This window comes from Harpegnathos saltator, unplaced genomic scaffold (genome assembly GCF_003227715.2).
Source record: "Harpegnathos saltator strain DR-91 unplaced genomic scaffold, Hsal_v8.6 scaffold360, whole genome shotgun sequence".
NCBI lineage: Eukaryota > Metazoa > Arthropoda > Insecta > Hymenoptera > Formicidae > Harpegnathos > Harpegnathos saltator.
Genome location: NW_020230162.1, coordinates 69,428 through 90,076, shown reverse-complemented (window position 1 = coordinate 90,076; position 20,649 = coordinate 69,428). Strand labels below are relative to the sequence as shown.

The 20,649-nt window shown below is 55.2% G+C and overlaps 1 protein-coding gene across 1 annotated transcript in view; it reads left to right on the top strand.

Annotated features, from left to right (window-relative positions):
• The window catches only part of LOC105188629 (uncharacterized), a 109,301-nt gene extending 89,050 nt beyond the window's left edge, over window positions 1-20,251 (top strand). Inside the window, exon 9 of the mRNA XM_025300401.1 lies at window positions 20,153-20,251. The gene's annotated coding sequence lies outside the window, so the exon portion shown is untranslated. The remainder of the gene's footprint in view (window positions 1-20,152) is intronic.
• The last annotated feature ends 398 nt before the right edge of the window (window positions 20,252-20,649 follow it).

Below are 20,649 nucleotides of genomic sequence, written 5' to 3'. Positions count from 1 at the left end.
AAACCATCGTTAAAAAAAATTGGTTGGACTCTTTCTTATCAGCGGATAATATGAATTCAGCCTAAGGTGTGAGGGATTTCAAAAGCAAAAGAGGAGAGAGAGAGAGAGAGAGAGAGAGAGAGAGAGAGAGAGAGAGAAGCTCTGGGGGAAGATGCGCCGCGTTGCACTGTTCGCGTTCCCCGTCAAGTCGATTCATTTTTCACCGCGAGGAACATCGGCGAGGCCGATAAGCGCTCGTTATTGTCGAAACCTCGGTGTTACCTTGATCGATACGCGCCACCGCCAGCTTCGAAGTGTCCACACCCCCGCGAACATCTCTCGCGCGCGACTCTGCAGTCCTTCCGTTAATTTATCGGCTATATTTATCGGAGGCAGACAGAAAGAAGGGGAAAGAGAGCCGCGCTCTCGATACCCTCTCGCAGGATGTACGTTCGAGCGGCGACGCGACGGACCCGCGCGCGATATTTAATTCGTCCGTAATCACGAGCGAGTCGAGCGAACCGGTGGGCCGAAGGGAGAGACGGGGAGAGAAGACGACGGTCGGGACGGGAAGGCTCATGAAGGCGAGGGTGAAAGGAGAAGGTGAACGAGGAAGAGTGGTCCGCTCGACTCGCGCGTATCTTGAGATCTATCTGAATAATAACGTGTACGACAACATGTCAAATTATACAGAACCGCGACGCACGCAGACTTGTGGAACTCACACGAGCACATAAGCACACGGCCGACTGTGTGCATGCGTGCATAGGTACGTGCGTGCGTGCGTGCGTGCGTGCGTGCGTGCGTGCGTGCGTGCGAACGAACGAACGAACGAACGAACGAACGAACGAACGAACAAATGGACGGACGGTAAACGAGCGAACGAGCGAGTGTGCGTGCGTGCGTGCGTGCGTGTCGCGCGTTCGCTCCCATGTCGACATCGGTGGACAGGGAGCACCGGCGGGGGTGGTACGAGGGCGACATGTGTTCGCGGTGGCGGTGACTCTCTACAGCAGTTTTATAATTGCCCGTCTCTGGATATCGCGTGGCGCTCTCGTTGAGCGAGATTCGCGAAACACCGTTGCGTTTCGTTGCCGTGGAATCAAGCCGATCTTAGCCCCGCGCGTTTCCAACCCCTCCGTCTCGCGCGATTATTGCCTTCCTGCGCCTTCCAGGGCCGGCGTTCTCCTTCGAGGACGCTTTCCTTGCTCGACTTCCATCACGCACGAGCGTTCAAGTTTTCCGTCTTTGACGTGTCCCGTCAGCAATGACAGTTCAGTTCTCGAACGAGGCGGAGGACACCGGCAGCTCTCCGCCGAGAGACTCCGACCTTCAAGCTGTTCCCTCTTTCTCTCTCTTTCTCTCTCTCTCTCTCTGCCTGTTTGTAATAATCAATCACCAAGTCGCGAAGCAGTTATTAATCGTAAAATCGAAAAGAAATTATTATTAATCGCGAGAAAATTATTATCAACCGTGAAGTTGCGAGAAATTTATCATTGCGAAGTCACGTGAATTATTATTAATCACAAATGTCACAAGAAAAGAGATTATTATTATTCTCTTATCATTATTGTCGAGTTAGCAATTATTATTTAGTCGAGTTATTATGCCAAATCTCGAAGAAATTTCTTCATTCGCCCAGCTTCGGGCCGCTTAGTCCTTCGGTCGGATAAAAAACGGACGTGTCTCGTGGAAACGCAAGAAGCATTTTTCCAGCCGATGAAAGCCGAGCGAAAGCCGAGCGAAAAATCGGCTACGCGCAAGTCGCGTAGCAAAGCGCCGCCTCGCGGCCGTTGCGAAGGTGCGCTGTCGACCTCGCGAAGGACTCAGCCGACCCTGCGCGCCTTTCCTCCACCATCTCGTCACGGAGAGCTACCGGTGACAATTAAATCACAGGTCCCGCTTGATCATGACGGATCGCCGGCGCGGTGTAGCCGCGCGCGCGATCTAGTACTTTGCCTTGGAAATCTCGTCGATTTTCCTCGCCTCGACGTCTCGCGCCGGCGGATACTCGTGTATCGCCTCGTTTTGCACGCGGAATCCGCCTTAAGCCCCGTTCAAACGGTACCCCACGTGCGATATCGTGCGTGCGGCCGCGCGCGAACGGTACCGGCCGATGTTGATTCCGCGATTCACGACGTCGCGTGGAGGAACGTCGCGACGGCGACGGTGGCTGACGATTTGAAGCGCCGACGGCCGACGATTGGCCGAAAATCGAAAATACCGATCGTCCGAACGAGCCTTTAGCGAGATGTTTCACCCACTCACCCTCACCCCCTCCCTCCCCCCGACGCCATATCGTCTGGCCATCTCCGGGCTGTAGACACGATCGTCGGTCGACCAGGGCGTGATTGCCGCCTGTCAACAATCGTCGACGCTTATACGGGCGATAATTCGTCGCTACAATCGCCGAGCCGCCACAGCGCGCGGTAATGACAACGATGATGGATCTGCTGCGCCGCGCGCGATACTGAACTTTGTTTGCTCGACGACGGGTAGGGGAGGGTAGAAGGAGGGCACGCGACCGTGCATGCAAATCGTGCTTGTGCTTGCGCTACTAGCCGCGGCATTGTATCAATAAGGTCTTAATTAGTAGCGACGAGGCCGATATGTATAACTATCGTCTTTTCTTTTCTGTTTCACGCTCCGCCTGGCCGTCGCTGCGACGGACATGTTGGACGGACGGATACGTGCGGATGTCGCCGGCAGTATGTAAGTACGACGTTTCCTTGCGAATTACTCGTTTAAAATACACACACACACACACACACACACACGTACGAGCGAGCGAAAGTCTCACGCGCATGGTAGCATGTGGTAGCAGCCTCTGCTGCGACTGCAAAGCGCCCGGCGACGAAATTAGAAAAGAACCGCGATGCGGTTTCCAGCGGCGCGTTTCCAGTTTTCGCGCGAGCAGTCGCCGAACGATTCATCATGGGAGTCGCGGCGGAGCGTGCGTGGTTTAAGATTATTTTTCTTCTTCTCTTTTTTTTCTTTTCTTTTCTTTTTTTCCACCGTCGCCGGCCTCTTGTGCTGTAATTGCAAATTCGATTTACGCGGAAGACGGCAATTCCGCGAACAAGTATCCTTTTACCGAACGCGCGCGCCCGCTTTCGCGGGTAAATCCTTCGCCCATGGCCGCGGCGAGAAATCTGGACGGGAGAGCAGTTCTCGTTCTCTTCAATTATCGGTTATCGTCAATCGAAATTACTTTATCGGTCTAAAGCGCTGCTACATTAGCCCCACCGTAGCCCGGGCACCGGCTTTCGATTACTTCGCCGATGTCGGCCTGTCTGATGTCGGTGTTGCTCTCATTATGTGGAATATGAGAGCCCGTGCTAGCTCGCCGCGCACCACCACCGGCCCTTCGACGCCGCCTGTCTTTTCACCTTTCTGCCCACCAGAGCCACCTGTGTGCCCGCTGCGCGATCCTCCGAGCGGTAGCTCTCCCTGCGAGAGAGCTCCCCTCTCGACCCCGGTCGCGCGCGCGCGCGCGCGCGCGTGTACGTTTCCTCCCCGACGCGATCTCGAGTCTCTCGGGAGCCGAGCTTGAGCGACTCGGCTCTGTGTTCGGAAAGCAAGATATTCGCAGGCATTCAGGGAATCGAGGAAAATCAGATCTTGAAGCATTGAGTGAACATTAAGGAATTTACGAAAAAGCTCCGTTTCGCTCAATCACGCTTCAAGATTCCCTCGTATCGTGGCTCTCGGTGAATTTTTGCGACTACCGGAAACCCGAGCGTCGCTGATGGAAAATAGCCCTTTGCGCCCTCTTTGCCCCTCCGCGTCGCAACATTGTCAATGCGCCAAGCCGATCCATCTCTCGGTACCTTCACCTGTACCTCCTCCGCCCGGAGACACACCGGCTCTCCGTCGTTTCGCCATCGGCGCGCACTTGGCGTACTTACGCGCGACGAAGTATCGGCCGCTCGTGTACGACGCGAGGAACCGCGCGCTCGATTATGGGCAATACGGCGCCGCAATTGTAGGCTGTGTGCCCGCGGCGGCGGCGGCGGCGGCGACGGAGTGAGGAGGCCAAGGGGATGGGGGGATCATCAGGTATACGGCGGAGGACTCGGCGGGGCCCATGGCGGCGCAGCATGGACCGTGGACTCTGCGGCCTGCGGTACCAGCCACGAGAGACGAAGAGAGCGGACGAGAGAGAGAGAGAGAGAGGGAGAGAGTACGTCGGGGGCTTGGGGTTAATACGGTGGCCGGTGATGCACGACCGACGCAACGCTGCGGGCAGAGAGCGGCTGACCGCACGCCAGCTGCCCGATGCCGGTCGACCTGGCCGCAAAAATCTGTAGCTGACCCTTGCGCCCGCGGAGAGCCGAGAGCGCGTTGCACGCCGCCGCTCTCTTCTCCCCAGCACCCAGCCTGCGCGTCACCCTCGCTCCGTCGGGATATTACGCTTGTACGTGGCAATCGACTCCGCGCGGTCTATCACTTAACGTCGCGCACGGGGTGTTGGCGAATCGCTGCCGGCCGACTGCTCGAGGGCGTTCGGGAGGGTCGCGCGGGGGTTGCTCGCCTCTGTCCGAGGCGTCTCAGCGGAGTAGGCCGGTTTTGGGGTATGTGTTTGGGGGATTGCTTTTATAGGGAACGTCCAACGACGTTTTCGGAAAGTGGTGTACGTGTCGGCCTCGTGAAAAAGCCCTTTGTGGTTCTTCGGTTCAAATTAGCTTCTGCACTCGCTGACGGGGGTATCAAGTTGTTTTACGGCTAAAGAGAAGGAATATTACATAAAGATTTGATTACGAAATGGACACTTACGACGAAGATATTGCGTCTTGTCGTCTCGTAATTCAATTTCCGTTTCCCCCAATTTGCGCTTCAGTTTCGTTGGACGGTTTCGTGGGAGAAATTCCTAAGTGGAGGTACGCGTGTTGTACAATTTCAAACAGTGAGAGATTCCAAGCACGACCGCAAAGTCCCCCAATTTCCATTCTTGTTTCGAAACTCGCGGCTTTCTGCTTCGCGAGAACCGCGTCGAGGCCGCCAGCGACGAAAGCGTTAATATCCGGGAATTCGATTCCGCGGTATTTAGACGGGACGATTCGGCCGAACACGCGGGTTACCGTTAGAACTTTCGGGTGTGAGATTTCGCGTCGAGCGAGCCGGAAGAAGCGGAAGAGCTTCCCTCCCGCGCTAACGGGGATACCGGCGACGCGGCCGCCGGGCGGTATCGGAATTTCACGCACGCCCGCACGGCGACGAGGTAATTGCGTTAAACGATTACGCGTACGCGTACGCGACTTCTGTCCGCGTCTATTTCGAGCGGGGCCGCGCCGTGTAGCCGCGCGAGAGAAAAAAGAAAAGAAATAATGGCATTCTCATCGCGCCTCGCCGTTAACAGCCACGACAAAGGAAGGAACGGCCGTGCCCCGGTCCCTCTCCATTATATGCGTCATCATTGTCAAGCAACGCGTCGCACCGGCCGACTGGCCGTCGATGCCGTCGTCGTCGTCGTCGTCATTATCGCCGGTCGTCATCGCGATCGCCGACAGAAAACGGAATGTCTGCTGACTAAACAACGGACTCTCGCGCGTGACTCACGCGCGCCATATTAATGCGACGATTTCTGGAGTTCCGTCAGGGGGGAAACGCTCGGCTCGCCGCGCGAATCATTCCACTCGTCGATCGCGCGTCCTTTGTGCCCTTTTCACCCTCTGGCTCCTCTCTGGTTCCTTTGCATTCACACGTCGATCGCGCGACTTTCTGCCCGCCCAGGTTGTTGTATTTCCGAAAAACGACGAGCCCGCAGCCCTTGTGAATGCTAATGTCGCGTAAGACTCGATCCTTCCCTTTCTCTCTCTCTCTCTCTCTCTCTCTCTCTCTGTCTCCGAGTAAATGGGAAATATCGATATGTCAGGAGAGAAACAAAAGCGTGATTTTACATATGAAACTTTTTTTCCGTGAAGCCTCGATATACTCTGAAATATTTTGTTTAAATCCCTTTTTCTATCCGTAATTGTTCATTGGATAATTTCGTGCGTTCGTTAAGATTCTGTGAAACTCGAGAAGACGATAAGTCTTCGATTAGAGACCGATTGGAATCGGGTACGTGCAAAAGTTTTGATGGATCTCGGTGACAGAGAAAAATGTGTAAACTGAGTAATTTTAGTAAAAACGGCTATTTCATTCTACTAATAAGTCGCCATTCTTTCTCCGGTATCTTTTTTGTTATCTTTGTTGTCCTTGTCGTTTGTATATTACACATCTACATATTTATGAATGCTGCCATGAAACTGGATTAGTCACATCTTTGAGAAACCTATCCAAACTTTTGCGCTCGCTCGATATCTAGAAAAAGGACACTCTTACCCTCCGAGGAATGGCCCTTGAACAAAAAACTCCTCAACGACGTTATATTGCAGAGTCCAGTCGCGGGAGTTACTTTTCCAGCATTAGTGAAATTTATTCGCGCTACGACACGTTCCTATCGCGACATTGATCTCGAGATCGACGAGACACTTGAGATTGGCGTTCGCGACCAAGGTAAATCTCTCGTCATCGTCGTCATCGTCGAGTGTATACCTTGGCCTCTCGCGCGGCCTCGAAAACACATTTTATTTCCGAGAAGATGCGGATTATGTAGGCGTTAATATGCAATCTCGAGCGAGATACCCATGCCTAAAGACGTACCGCGTGGGAAAGGCGCTCGCGTTCGCGCGCGGTGCGCTTCCTATACAGCTCGATCGAAACCCGAGGGCCCGGACGCGGCCGCGCGCATCGCGGTAATTTAATTGACGCGAGCGCCGCTGAAATTGCCGCAAAAAAGTTCATCTCTTCCTTTAATGCTCCCTTTCCTTTCCCAAGCGAGATACTACCCGAGGAGAGCGATATCGGCCACGTTTCCCACACTTTACACGAACGCATACATGATTCGTTCGTAATTAACGATCGCGTCATCTGCGAGAAAAAATCGCAGGATTTCGTATGGGACGCGTGTATTTTGCGGCGTCGGTCTTCTCCTTGCCGATTCGCATTGCCGAACGCGCGTCTCAAGTGAAATAACTGCAAAGTTTAGAGAACAAGAGAGAGAGAGAGAGAGAGAGAGAGAGAGGGGGGGGGGAGACTTCGAATTCGAATCCGCGTCCTCGCAGTGGCCGCCGGAGGGGCCATCCCCGAGGCTTCCGCCGCCAACTCGAACGATCGTCAGGATAAACTGATCCTGTAACTTCCACAAAGGCGTAACAGTAGGAAAGTTTGCCGGTCGTTACATCTCAAAGGAGACTGGCACGAGCGAGTTGCGTAGTATCGGATTAACATCGCCAGCGGGGCAGAGGGAGAAAGAGAGAAAGAGAAAGTAGATCCTCCACGTTGTGCCCTTTGGACCGTCTTCGGCGGCTCTGTTTCTCCTCGTCAGGTACCGCGCGCGTACGGGGCGCTCACTTGCGGTCCAAGGGTCCGACCGTGAGGAAAGCGAAGCGTTTCAAATAAGGCCGATTATCAAGGACTACCCTCATTGTCGTCGAGTCGCCGATGACAGCGATACCCCCGACGCCATTGTTACCGTCCTGCAGAGAAAGGGAAAGCGACAGAGGGAGAGAGAAAACGAAGCAGAGCGCATTCTACGAGTATTAATTTTACGCTCCTTTCTCGTCGCATTACCTGGCTGTCCAATTGGCCGAGAGAAGAGGCAGCCTCTTCTCTCGTTTGCGCCACCGGCCTTCGCTGCTACTACTCGTTCGTCTTCCTCGGCAATGAGACGAAAGCTCTCGGTGTCGTCGAGCCGAGATACGAGAGAGAGAGAGAGAGAGAGAGAGAGAGAGAGAGAGGCGGAGGGGTGAGGGGGAGAAAGGGAGAGACGGGGCCGACCGCCGTCTCTCCCTCTCTCCCTCCGGTCGGCTCTTCCGCCGCGTCTTCCGTAACCGAAATCCAATTTGCATGCAACGCAGGTAGAATGGACGAGGTAATTGGTACACAGTAGGGATTACAGATCCGCACCAGGACAATAGATATATACGTCCGACTCGACGGTAGTATTGATATAGCGCGCCCCGGGGCTCGATCGGATGCGTATCAGTAACTATCAGATTAGACGCCGCCGAGGGTCAAAGTGCTCCGACAAATTACGCTCGGGCTCGTGAACGGACCTGACGACGGCTCGTCGGCCGTGTAATTTCTCATTTTGAGTCCTCTCCGAGGAATGTGGGGAAACGACGCGGTCGCTTAGGATATTTCTCGCGGCCAAGCGCTTCGAGACAATTGATCGAGGAGGTGAAGAATCAAGAAGGTTCAGACATAAAAGTTCTCGGCTAATCCGCTAATCCCGGAGAATGTCCGGAATTTCCTATTTTAGACTAGAATCGAGGTAAATTCTGACCTCGACCTCGAACTCAGTCTCGACCTTGCAACTCCGACGGACTTTGCAATTACGACTACAAAAGAAAATCCCCCGTAGGATACGAGTCGCGAGGACGGAAATTTGCGAGAGATCGATTGGCCGAGGCGGATTATTCGGAGCGTTCCTTAAGAAACTTGTCCATCGCGATTATAGTGCGAGAGGGAGAAAGAAAAGAGGAGGAAGCAGAGGAGAGGAGAAGAGGACAAGGTGCAGGAGGAAGAAGAGAGGAAGAAAAGGAACGAGGGACGGGGGAGAGGCCGAAAAGAAGAAGAGGAGAGACGCTCACATAAATACGTGCGCAACGCAAACAAAAACCCACAAAGAGGACCGCGCTCGTGGCAGATACGATCTTGCGGCATGCAGATACGAGCATACTAATCTCTCCGAGTGGTCTCTCCTCGAGGAAACGGCGTCCTTTTGTTGTGTGTATCCATCTATGAGATATATTTGCGTCTGCCCGCGCACATCCGGGACGCGGAGGAATGATTCAATATGATCCCGGCCGCGACGATTTACGAGCGTCTCTCGCGGTGCCGCGGGTTCGTCTAGATCGCGAATAACGCTGTGAAACGGAGATAGAGAGAGAGAGAGAGAGAGAGAGAGAGAGAGAGAGAGAGAGAGAGAGAGAGTCTGGGGGAGAGGAACCGAACGTGACTCTCCTACGCGTGGAACCGATACATGTCTCTCGACGGAGGATGAATAAAATTCACGTCCCATTCAAGCAACTGGGATAATTTTACAGATAGGGGCAAGCAGGAGCTGAAGAGAGAGAGAGAGAGAGAGAAGAAGTGGGATCACGCGGGTGTACATTCGTCGCGAAATCGTCCGGTTCCCTCGCAATTGCGTCGCGCGATTGCAGTTTCAATCACCATGCGACGACGACGACGGCTGGCGGGGGTATCTTGGCGCAAATTTCCATGTCCGCGGCCCTGATACAAGACACAAACCGGGGAACCGACCGCCGGCAGCCGTGCGACGGCGGCGGCAGGCGGCAGTTTCAATTTCGAGACGCCAATCCAATCATGTAAATCAAGGGTGGCATTATTAGTGGCGGCAATCGAACTCGGGCTAGGCCGATAGTAGTAGCGTAGTAGGTGGAGTGCCGGGTTAGGCGGCGACGACGACGACGGCGGCGGCTGCTGCTGCTGCTGCTGCTGCTACTGCCGTTGAGTCTGAGTCGAAGGTGGTGGTAGGGCATGGCTCTCTCTCTCTCTCTCTCTCTCTCTCTCTCTCTCTCTTCCGATCACGAACGAAGGGAGCAGCGACGTCCAACTAATCCCGGGTTTACCTAATCGCCTACTCCCTTCGTCCCGAACGCGGTTCGGCAATTCCGGTCGTTCGCAAAGCGGCTTACCCTTTCACCCCTTCCGCCTCGCTCCCGCCGGCAGAGAGAGAGAGAGAGAGAGAGAGAGAGAGAGAGAGAGAGAGAGAGAGAGCGCGAGAAAGAAAGAGAGAGAGAAGGAGAGAGAGAGAGTGAGCGAGCAAGAGCTTCTGTATCCGTCGGCGGCGAGTGGGCCCCGTAAATCGCTTGCGATCGATCCTGAATTGATTTTCGGGATCCATTGATCCCTGTACACACATACACACACACACATACACGAGGTGCGTTGCAGCGGGACCCAATTTTCGGAGATCGGTTGGAGGAGTCAAGGTAACGGGAATTCGTCTTCCCAAAACGTGCAAATTATTTCGCGAAAAGACAGCCTCTCTCTCTCTCTCTCTCTCTCTCTCTCCTCCCCCCTCCTTTCCTTTCCGTCTCTTCACGTCTCTCCTGCTTCTCCCCGTCCCTCTCTGTCTCGCATGTGTCGATAAGTAGTAATCGGGATGTTTACGCATTTTCTCGACGGGAGAATCGCGAGAAGACCGAGGCGGGCGCCGTTTGTTACTCCGCTCCGCCGCGTTTAATTAATCCCCGTGAAACGGATACTCGCGCCGATGATTTAACGAATATTGGCTTGAACTCGCCGCACCTGCGCAACAATTTCCGAAGGAGTCCGGTGTATATCATCCGAGGGGATGGCGAAGGTGAGCGGCTCTCGGGGCGCGCCTATGCGAAATATAATCGACACACGACCGATAATTCCTGACGGCGGTTGGGCCAGGGCGACGGCAGGGGGAGGGCGGGCGGGATGGGTACGATCGAACGAAAGCGTAAGCCGCGTAATCCCCCGTGAAATACCGTGTTGGATCGAGACGACCGAGAACTTTGCCGTACGCCCGAGGACATCGGGGACATCGATTATTCGCGGGAAACCGCCCCCGTTAATCGTTTAAACTCCGCTGCAGGTGAATATATGCAGCGGCGGCGGCGGCGGCGGCGGCGGCGGCGCCCGTGCCCGCGGCGGGTACTCGTGAATCTCGTGATTCACGAAACCACGAGAGAGCTCTCCCTGCCTCTCTCTCTCTCTCTCTCGCTCGCTCCGAAGGCTCGGCGAATATCGATATCCGCCGATATAAGAGCCTCACGGTCATCGCCGATGGATAAACGCGCGCGCGCGCGTTTTATCGACGACGAGACCGTTTCCGCCGTGATGGGAAAATCCGCGGGGATGATATCGTGAGCGCGAGTAATCGCCTACACGACGACGAGCGCTTGATTTAACACGCGTCGACTGACTTGCCCCGCTGATCCTTCGTTGATTCTCCTGCAACTCGACAGAATCTAAATTTCCGGAAACACGCGGCGAATAAAGGCATTCGTAAAGCGTGTATACGCTGACCGTGTTACCACTTCGTGTTAATCGCACATTTATTTCGTTATGCGGTATTCTTTTACGAGACGTGACGGTCTCGCTCACCGGTGACCCTCAGAGTGCGTCAGTCTTGATCAAAGATTGAAAGCGTCGAGCAATCGAGACGCCAAGATTGATTTCGTCGAATTCCGATCTCCGATTAGTTGCCTCGATTTCCGAGAATTTAATCCGAGATGAATTTAATCTAGGTTTTCTCTACGGCGTCTAGGTGTATTTTACAACAAATGTAACTTTCACACATCGATTTTTGGGGAGTCGTCGCAACGTTGCGCCGCGAAAGCAGGTCAGCGATCTTGCGGAGCTTCCTTCGCCGCAAATAGTATAAATCTTCGACGTCCGGTCTCCCACGATCACACGTGTAAGACGCGGTCGTTCGCTCAGCGCACGGCTAGCGAAATTGTTGACTAGCGATGTTCATCGGACCGGATCAACGTTCGACGCGGTAATGGCGCGGTGATGGCGATGTCTTGTCGCGTCGCGGCTCGTCGAAGCCACCTGCGACAGCAGGAAAGCATCGGATTTGCTCGTCGATTAGACGCTTTCGAACGTCCGTCGTAGTGGCTGTTCTCTCTCTCTCTCTCTCTCTCTCTCTCTCTCTAAAATCGAGCGGTTTGTTTACGGCAAATCCGCGAATCGCCTGTGAAACTTCTCTCGCTGTTCGTTCTCACCTGGAGGCGTCGCTTTCAGAATACGAGCGATCGATCATCATCGTTAGTACAACTCTCATTAATCGGATACAGACCGCGCGCAGACTTGGCCCAATTAAGTGGGGAATTTGGAATTACACCAGCGCGATATAGCCCGTTGTTCTTTCTCTCTCTCCCCCTCTCTCTCTGTCTCTCTCTCTCGCACGCTCGCTCGCTCGCTACTTATTGCGCGCCTTAATTAACGCTCGCTCGCGCATCATCGTAGAGCGAGACTGCGAGTTTCCACAAAAATTAATATTCAAAGCGGGTATCGCGAGGTAGTAATCTGCAGGGCAAATTAAAGACTCCGGCAGCCGGGATAGGGATCTCCAGGTAGTCACAGCTCGTTTGAGCGAATGCCTCAAGTGATTTCAGTTACACCTCGTTTACGCGATCCACCGGCGAGTTCTTGTTGTTCCCTCGAACGAGGAAGCGGTGTTTTTCAATTGTATCGCCCGCACCGCGATGGATCCGCGATTGCGGATAGGCTCTCGATGGCGACGGATAACATTGTGATCGTCAATCCACATCGCTACAGCGGCAAGCCGCGATGATAAGTCTCGGCTACTTCACAGCGAGGAGTCCACGTAATCGTCAATGTTTCGCGATCCGACGTGCAATACTTATGACGCTAACATTTCCTTTCCTCCTCCTCTCCCCCCCCCTCCTTTTACACACACTCTCTCTCTCTCTCTCTCTCTCCCTCTCTCTCTCTCTGGCCGATCGAGCGAGTAATCGCGATTTCTTATTCAGGATGGATCTTGTGCTTTCGACCTGTCTTATTACGTTCGATGTCGGTCCGGAAAAAAATTCTTCGATTTTATCCGGAATTTGATCCTAAAAATTTAATCTACGACTGTATCTTCCAAATGTCCAAATAATGCAACGTAACGTTCAATGTAACTTGAACACAACTCAGTCGCGCGATGTAACGCAATTTTCGCGCAAAGTCATCGGTCACGGAGATCGCAACACGGAACCCATCAGTCGTAAAATCAGTCGTGGAAGTTGGAAATATCTCCATTGTGTTGGTTCAGGAACGTGAGGCATGCCTCTCTCTCTCTCTCTCTCTCTCTCTCTCTCTCTCTCTCTCTCTCTCTCTCTCTCTCTCTCTCTCTCTCTCTCCCCCCCCCTCTTTCTCCCTGTCCTCTTCCTCTTCTTCATTCGTGTCGTGAATCGTCGGGGCGCGGGGTAGCGCGCGGGCACATCGGTGGTATTCGCGTAAATTTATTTTCTAATAGATCTTCCGTTCTCTCGGACGCCTCGGAGGCTCCCGGGGTCGTGTTTACCCGGCGTGGAGGTGGAATTACGAGCGAAAAGAACGGGATGGCTAGGAGATAGCGAATAAATCACAAACCACGGCTCTTCCACGTTATGCTAATGACACCTCCTGCATCCTGTGCGCATCCCTCGCGCAAGACGCGAAAGTTCAAGCCGCGGCACGCCGCCGCGCCGAGCTGCTTCGTTCTTTCTTCTTTTTTATGGGACTCCGGATAACACACCTCCTTGACGCAATTGCAGGAAATAAAACACTCTGCCGCGCGACGTTCACCGAGCGCGCGGGTAACCGAATCGCCCTCCGCTTCGTCGCTGCCGCGTCGCGGCTGAATCGGCACGGCCGCTTATTAAAGGATCGCTCTCATCGTGCGCTTGTCGGGATATCAATATTCGACGAGAGACGATCGCGAATGCACTCCCGATGAATGAATGAGAGAACAAGAGGGAGAAGGAAGAGAGAGAGAGAGAGAGAGAAAGTTGTTCGGTTCCGATCGTTTTCCCTCGATCGACAAAGAGTCGATCGCGAGGTCGCGCGCGATTTATTATCGCTCCTGCAACGTCGACATCGCGACGCGGTCCAAGTCGCCGCGGTTATTATGCGCGCGCATTCTCCGCGTATGAACGGCGTCCTCTCTCTCGTCACGTCGTCGTTGTCGTCGTCGTCGTCGTCGCGCGATCATGAATTCATGACTAATGCCGGCAATCGGGCAATGTCTGGCCGATGTGCACGTCAGGCACGAGTAAAGCAACAGGACTGATCAACAGGCGAAGACACGCGCCATCGAGCACGCGCCGATAGATCTGACATCTCGACGCCCGACGCCATACACGTGACCGGAGGCTCGTTACCCGGCCATCCTGCTCTTCCTCTTGCCTCTCACTCTGCCTCATTCCCCCGTCCTGCTGAACCCATCTCCTCCTCCTCCTCCTCCTCCTCCTCCTTCTCCTCCTTCTCTTCCTCCATTTCTTCCTCCACCCCCGTGGTGCTCCTCTCTCTCTCTCTCTCTCTCTCTCTCTCGCTCGCTCTCGCTCTCTCTTCCCGTCGGAAGACACGCGCCCGACGTCTCCCCCGATTTCCCAGAACCGACCTTCGGGAGATCGAATCACGCCGCGCCGCCGTGAATCCGGACGACCCACCGCGAGCACCCACGAGAGGAGTTTCGGCGGACCGCTCGACGAGCCGGCGAACCGGCTCCTCGCTTCCTCTCTCCTTCTCTGTCTCCGCCGTCGCGGCGGATTCGCGACGCCTCGAGATGGATGGCGGAGTTAAGCCGAGATGCTGAGGTCCGTTAACACGTTCGCGCTACCGCACTGATTTCCATCATTTATCCCAAAGCCGAAGCAAAGTTCGATCCCGTTAGACTCGGGAAACGAGCCGAACTCGCTGACGCATCTCATTGGCTGTGTATATAACTTCGTCTCAATCGGCCGCAATGTAGTATAATCGACTCGGGGATGGGGCTTACGTTACGTACGTAAATTAGCGAGACTCGTAGAGACCGATCGCTGATGACCCCCGGGTTAGCGCGGCATCTTCGACGACGATAACGTTGAACGTGATCATCGCCGCGGGACGATGGCTACTCGAAGAGCGGCCGGTGGTGCGCGTGCCCCCCGACGGATCGCCGCTTCTCTCGACCGAGGTTCTCACTCCCATACGCGAAGAAACCGAACGGAACCGCCGATCTCCCATCGATCAATCGCGAAGTTTCGCCGAGCTGACGCGCCGCGCCGCGCCGCGCCGCGCGACAGAGCGGCCGACCGACGTGATCCAATTAACGTTCGCGTTCGCGCTCTCCTCGACACTCGCCGCGGATGCCGCTGCGAGAAACGAGTCGGAGGGAGCGAGCCCGGGACCGAGAGATGCCGCATCTCGCAATCCCATCTTAATAACGAAATCGCGCCGCCGCTCCCAGCAGGCTCGCCGCGCGCGCGCGCGCGCGCGCGGTCCGCTTCAGCTCGGCGCGGCGCGGCGGGAAAGGAAAAATTTGGGCCAGGGAAGCGAGAACGCGCGCTTTTAAAGGGGGACTCGCTCGCATACCATGGCAAACATGGCGAGAGATGGTCCCACGAGAGAGCAGGAAAGAAGAGAGAAAGGGGGTGGCGGGAGGGGGTGGGGAGGTGGAGGAAGAGAGGAGGAACCCGGCGACGCCGCCGTTCTGCGGCCACGACGGCCACTAAATATTGTGTTCGCGCAGAGAATACAGCTCTTGGGACACGTGTAAGCGGGGCCGCGGGATTCCGTATGAGCAGATCGGCCCGCCGATTATACGCTAATTCAACGCAAATTCCTTCCCGGAGATATCTGTATCGCTCGCATACATCAGAGGCCGCGGTAGCTGCCGTTGCCGCTGCCGTTGCTGCCGTTCTCGCTCCCGCTCTCGCTCTCGCTCTCCGCCGTTGTTAGTGTCGTTTGTTGCTGCTGCTGCGACTGCGAGGGTTGCTACTCCTGCTGCTGCTGCTGCTGCCGCTGCCGTTGGGTTCCCGACGCGACCGCGGCCTCCTCCGTCCGGCTTAATCAGTATCCGCAGGAAGACAACTATATAACCGGTGTCTACGTAGTTTCGCGCACATGTGGCGTGCATACGTCGTCACGGCGACATCGGGTCCCACGGAAGAAGCAGGAGCGGTAAGAGGAGGAGGAGGAGGAGGAGGAGGAGGAGGACGAGGGGTCGACGAAAGTAGGGAAGAAAATCGCGCGGTTCGCTGGAGGAGGAGTCTCGTGCGACCGGGGTGAGACCTCGTGAGCTTCCTCGATGATGGGATCTCGCATGTGGGTTTAGAGTAGAGGATTATCGTATCCTGGATCAATCGTCACCGGTTGGTGCTTCTCTTTTGGTTTTCCTTCTGTGTCTCTTTTTCTTCTTCGTTTATACGCGGATCGAGTTGTTCGCGGGCAAAAGTTTAGTTCGCCGATCATTAGCGGCTCATTTGCGAACGTCTTGCTCCGTTCGCTCCGTAGCGAGCCACGCTACGGCGCGGTAGTGACACTGTCGTACGTTAACACATTGTGCTCCGGTTCTGCCCACTATAACCGTCACGGTCGGTAGCCTTCTTGCATCTCGGTCGGGATCGTGTTAGCGCCGGGACGGCTGCTACAGCACCGCACATTAATTAAGGCTCTAATTAGTGTAAAAATTAGATGTGCATATGTATGCACGTGCATACGTACGTACGTACGTACGTATGTATGTATGTATGTATGTATGTATGTATGTATGTATGTATGTATGTATGTATGTATGTATGTATGTATGTATGTATACACGCATGCATGCATGCCGCTATTAATTAATACCGAGGCGAAGAAACAGGAGTCGCGGCGGGACTCAGAGGCGCAACTATCGACGACCACCGCCGTCCTCCTCGTCGAACCTCGACGTGAAAGAAAGCCCATCTTTCCCTTTCTCGCGAGATACAAAGCGAACGGCGAACGTCGAAGAATAAAATTTGAGCGCTGGACGAATGCGCCAGTTTTGTTCCCGGCGGGGCACAAAGTGGACATTCCTCCTTTCAAATTGCAAGATTTCCACTTCTCGCGAGTTCCGGCTGGAGGGAAAGCTTCGCGACAAGCTCCGAATTCCAGCCTCAGAGTTCCAGCCCGATCGCCGATTCGTTCGAGAGGTGTCCCTTTTTCCGCGGTGTTACCGGGGGAGGACGAGAGAGAGAGAGAGAGAGAGAGAGAGAGAGAGAGAGAGAGAGAGAGAGAGAGCGAGAGCGGCGGGTCGGCTACGATATACTTCGATACCGCGTGCTTTCTCACGCCGTTCGGGCGTTCACGCGTTCTCCGTGGCGAAGAAAGTTTAAGCCGCGCCGCGCCGCATCGGGGAAAAGAATCGAGGAGAAGGCTACCGTAGAGAGAACGCGGCTCGCCGCCGCGTTCACCTATACTCTTCCCAGCCGAAGGTCCGGGGCAGAGGACCGAAGATATATCACGTTGTCGGCCGACATACCATTCTTTTGCGGCGCGGCGCACGGCCGACACCGCGCGCCGCGCGCCAGCAGCATTCACAAATTAAGGAGCGCCAAAGTCCACGGCGCGCGGCGGCGTAGGTATGGCGCTATCGCGCTTCATAAAACTTCGTTAGCACGCCGGGAAAGTAGACGTCCGCCGGCGAGGCCGGGGTCCCCGCGGGTATACCCACATAAGCGCTGATGGCCCCGCGAGACCACCGTAAAAATTCATTTTGCGCCTCGGCGTGTAATTCAAGCCGGATTCTTGCATCTTCACCAGCGCGCGGACCGGCGCGGTATTAGACGGGTCCGTGTCCGCGCACTTCGCAGTTAATGACTCCGCTCTCGCGCGGCTCGCCGGCCCGCGCTATGCGCGGTACGTTTAATAATTGTACAGCGACCACCGCACCGCACATCCATTACTCGCTCCGAGTGCATGAATACCGTATACCATGGCGCTCGTCGATATTTCCCGTAATACGCGCGCGCGCGAAACTGCGCGTCAAGCTGCGCCATGGGGAAACTCGAGCGGCGATTCGTACGCGAGAATTGCCGGAAACGCGAGGCTACCATTACATTTAGATTATCGAGGGCGATCGATCGATTTGCACATTTCTCGACGCCTCATTCGCGACTTCATCCTGCCGCCTCGCGACGGTATTTACCGACAGAGTGACAGAGTCTGCAGTCTTCGAAGAACGAGAATTTCACTACGAGTCTATGATTGAAAATTATAGAAACTGTCAGGCAGGATCCGCGGACTTGTGAGGACACGCGCTCCAAGCGAGAGCTGTGAAAATCCTCGATCGCGGGCGGGGAAAATTTCTCCGCGAGCAACCGCAGTAGTCCGAGCGAACCGTCGCCGCTCGCCATTATCTGCGACCCCGATCGAGGATAGGTGTCGATCGGGGGGATGTTTTACTTTTAAGATCTGCATTCCAGCGCGAGGACTTTTTAATCGCGTTAACGCCCGGTCGTTTCCTCGAGGTGAGCGATCGCCAGTTCGATGAGCCGATCGATCGATCTCACGCGGCGTCTTGTATCTCCTCGCCTTCGTCGTTATCGTCGTCGTCGTCGTCGTCGTCGTCGTCGTCGTCGTCGTCCACCTCTTCCTCCTCCTCCCGCAGACCGACGTTATTAGCGCCACGTGGCGACGCGATATCACGAGAGAGCGTCGTGTACATCTCGTCGTCCGATGCGTCGTCTGTTAATTTGCCGCGGAGACCGTGCATATAAAATGAACAGGGTGGGGGGGGGGGGTTCACCGCGCGCAAGGTGTACCCACGCCCTCGTAGCGCGCAGATACGAGAGCCGACCACGTGTGGCGGGCAACGCGCGATCCGTCTCACGTACACGTTCAGCCGGCCGCTCGCGCGTGGTTCCAGTCATTAGGTACGTAGCCTCGTTAGAATGAGCTTTTTTCCCCCGTCCGCTAATGAGGTGGTCCGCGACTTGCAGTCGCTGCGCCGTCCGGCGCGGGGTCAGGAGACGAGATTCCAGTTAGCTAGCTGGCTGGCTGGATGGCTGGCTGGCTGGCTGGCTGGCTGGCTGGCTGGCTGACCGGCGCGGCGGTCTGCTTCGGGGTCGCGAGGGCAGCTTCTGTGACGCAGATCTCCCGCCGGAGAGATTTTCCTCCTCTCTCGTTCTCATTGCCGTCGACACTATTTTTAATCTACCCGCGGGACGCGGACTTGATGGAATTAAAACGCATGTCGCGCTACGAAAGCTTGCTTACCACCCCCGCCGACTCTACGCGAAAAACGTGTATGCCTTTTAGGGCGCGACCCCTCGGATTGGAGAGAGAGACGGAGAAAGAGAGAGCGAGAGTGTGTGTGTGTGTGTGTGTATGAGGGGGCGTATGTGTGCGTGTGTCACGTTAATAGTTGACGTCGCGCGGCGGTTCGGTGATTAATCTGGCCACGCTAATTCCAGCCCGCTCCGGCTAAGGGATCGCGCTCGGTCGCAGTCGGGTTACGGTATGCGTTCGATAACGCGATGTATGCACGATGGGGGTAATTAAACGGCGCCGTGATGAAGTAACCGCGAGATTCTCGCCGGTGATTATTAATCACAGGGTGGACGGCGGTGCAGAGAGACTACGGGAGCTCCTTCTGCCCCCTTTTGCCCCTTTTCAGGAAAATACTTTGGAAGAGCGTTACCGCTGCTCCGCCGCAAATTGTCGCCCGATTATTTGCCGTCTGATTAATTATCATTCAATTCACCTCCTCCTCTCCATCCCACTCATCCGTGTCGCCACGCGCTCCGGATATCCGTTGTCTCCCCCGTGCCACACCCTCTCTCTCTCTCTCTCTCTCTCTCTCTCTCTCTCTCTCTCTCTCTCTCTCTCTCTCTCTCTCTCTCTCTCTCTCTCTCTCTCTCTCTCTCTCTCTCTCTCTCTCTCTCTCTCTCTCTCTCTCGCGGCACGTTTCATTACTTGTACCCCTTTGTGGACTCTCTCTTTCTCTCTCTCTCTCTCTCTCCCTTTCTCTCTTCCCCCTTATTTCGCAAAATATTCGCGCGTCGGCTCTGTCACTGTCTCTCCCTCCCTCCCTCTCTCTTTCTCTCTCGAGCCACGACCGAGCCAAGAATTCCACCCTTCTTCTCCTCCTCCTCCTCCTCCTCCTCCGTCTCCTCCGAGACTTTGGCGCTTCTAAGTGGGAGTAATTCAAGCTCCGTCTCTTTGCTCTTTCCGGCTTTCCTGGAGCCGTGCCGCCGACTCCTCCGCCCCGGCCATAATCGACTGCCGCCTACGGGATCTTCCTCTCTCGAGTAACGCGGCCGACGCGGGCGACGGTGCCCATTCATCCCGGTCGTAGCGGGTTGACACCCCGGCCGCTGCCGTCGCTTAATTCGCGAATATTTCACCGGCGCGTCACCCCGAAAATACGCTACAGCTGCTCGCGTCGTGTCCACAATCGGGCCACCTTCGGCACCCGGCCGAAAAATCCCGCAGCCGGTCACGCATAAATCCCGCCGCTGATACATTTTTTACTTATCGTCCGCGACCGCCCCGTCCCGTCCCGTCCCGTCCCGCCGTCGCGCATAACTCTCCGCGGTAATCCCGACTCCGCGCGCAGACCGGCGCAGCCGACGATTTAAACGAGCGACGAGCGAATTATCACCGCTGCCTTTCTTCGTGCCTGTTGCAGACAGCATTGCACTGGGGCGCCAAACACGGCGACGAGAACATCGTGAAATTAATAGCGGGCACGTACAAGGACTACATCAAGAGCGTCAATGAGACCACGGTGAGTGCCTTTTCCCCGAGAGAACGGTGAATCGCTCAATGCGCACCGCTTATACCGAGCCGGTCGAAACGTTCGATCTTCCTTCGGTCAAGCTTGACTTTTTCGCTCTCGAAAGGGCTGGAAAATCGAGCCGAACTTTCGCGACCGACGCGACGAGCGACGGTCCGATCGATAAACCGCGATCGAGTCGCGTTGCGACGTGCGAGGAATAAATAATTCTCACACGTCGAGTATTCGAGCGATCTGTTGTCCTCTCTTAATCAATTGCTTCCTTCGACTAATTTTAATCCTCCGTATTTTCTCTTTTCTGTTTTCATGGGCCGCTTCCATCGGACGACGCAGAACGGGGTAAGTGTTCGACCGTATTCTCCATTATCAAAAAAGAAAAAAATATATTT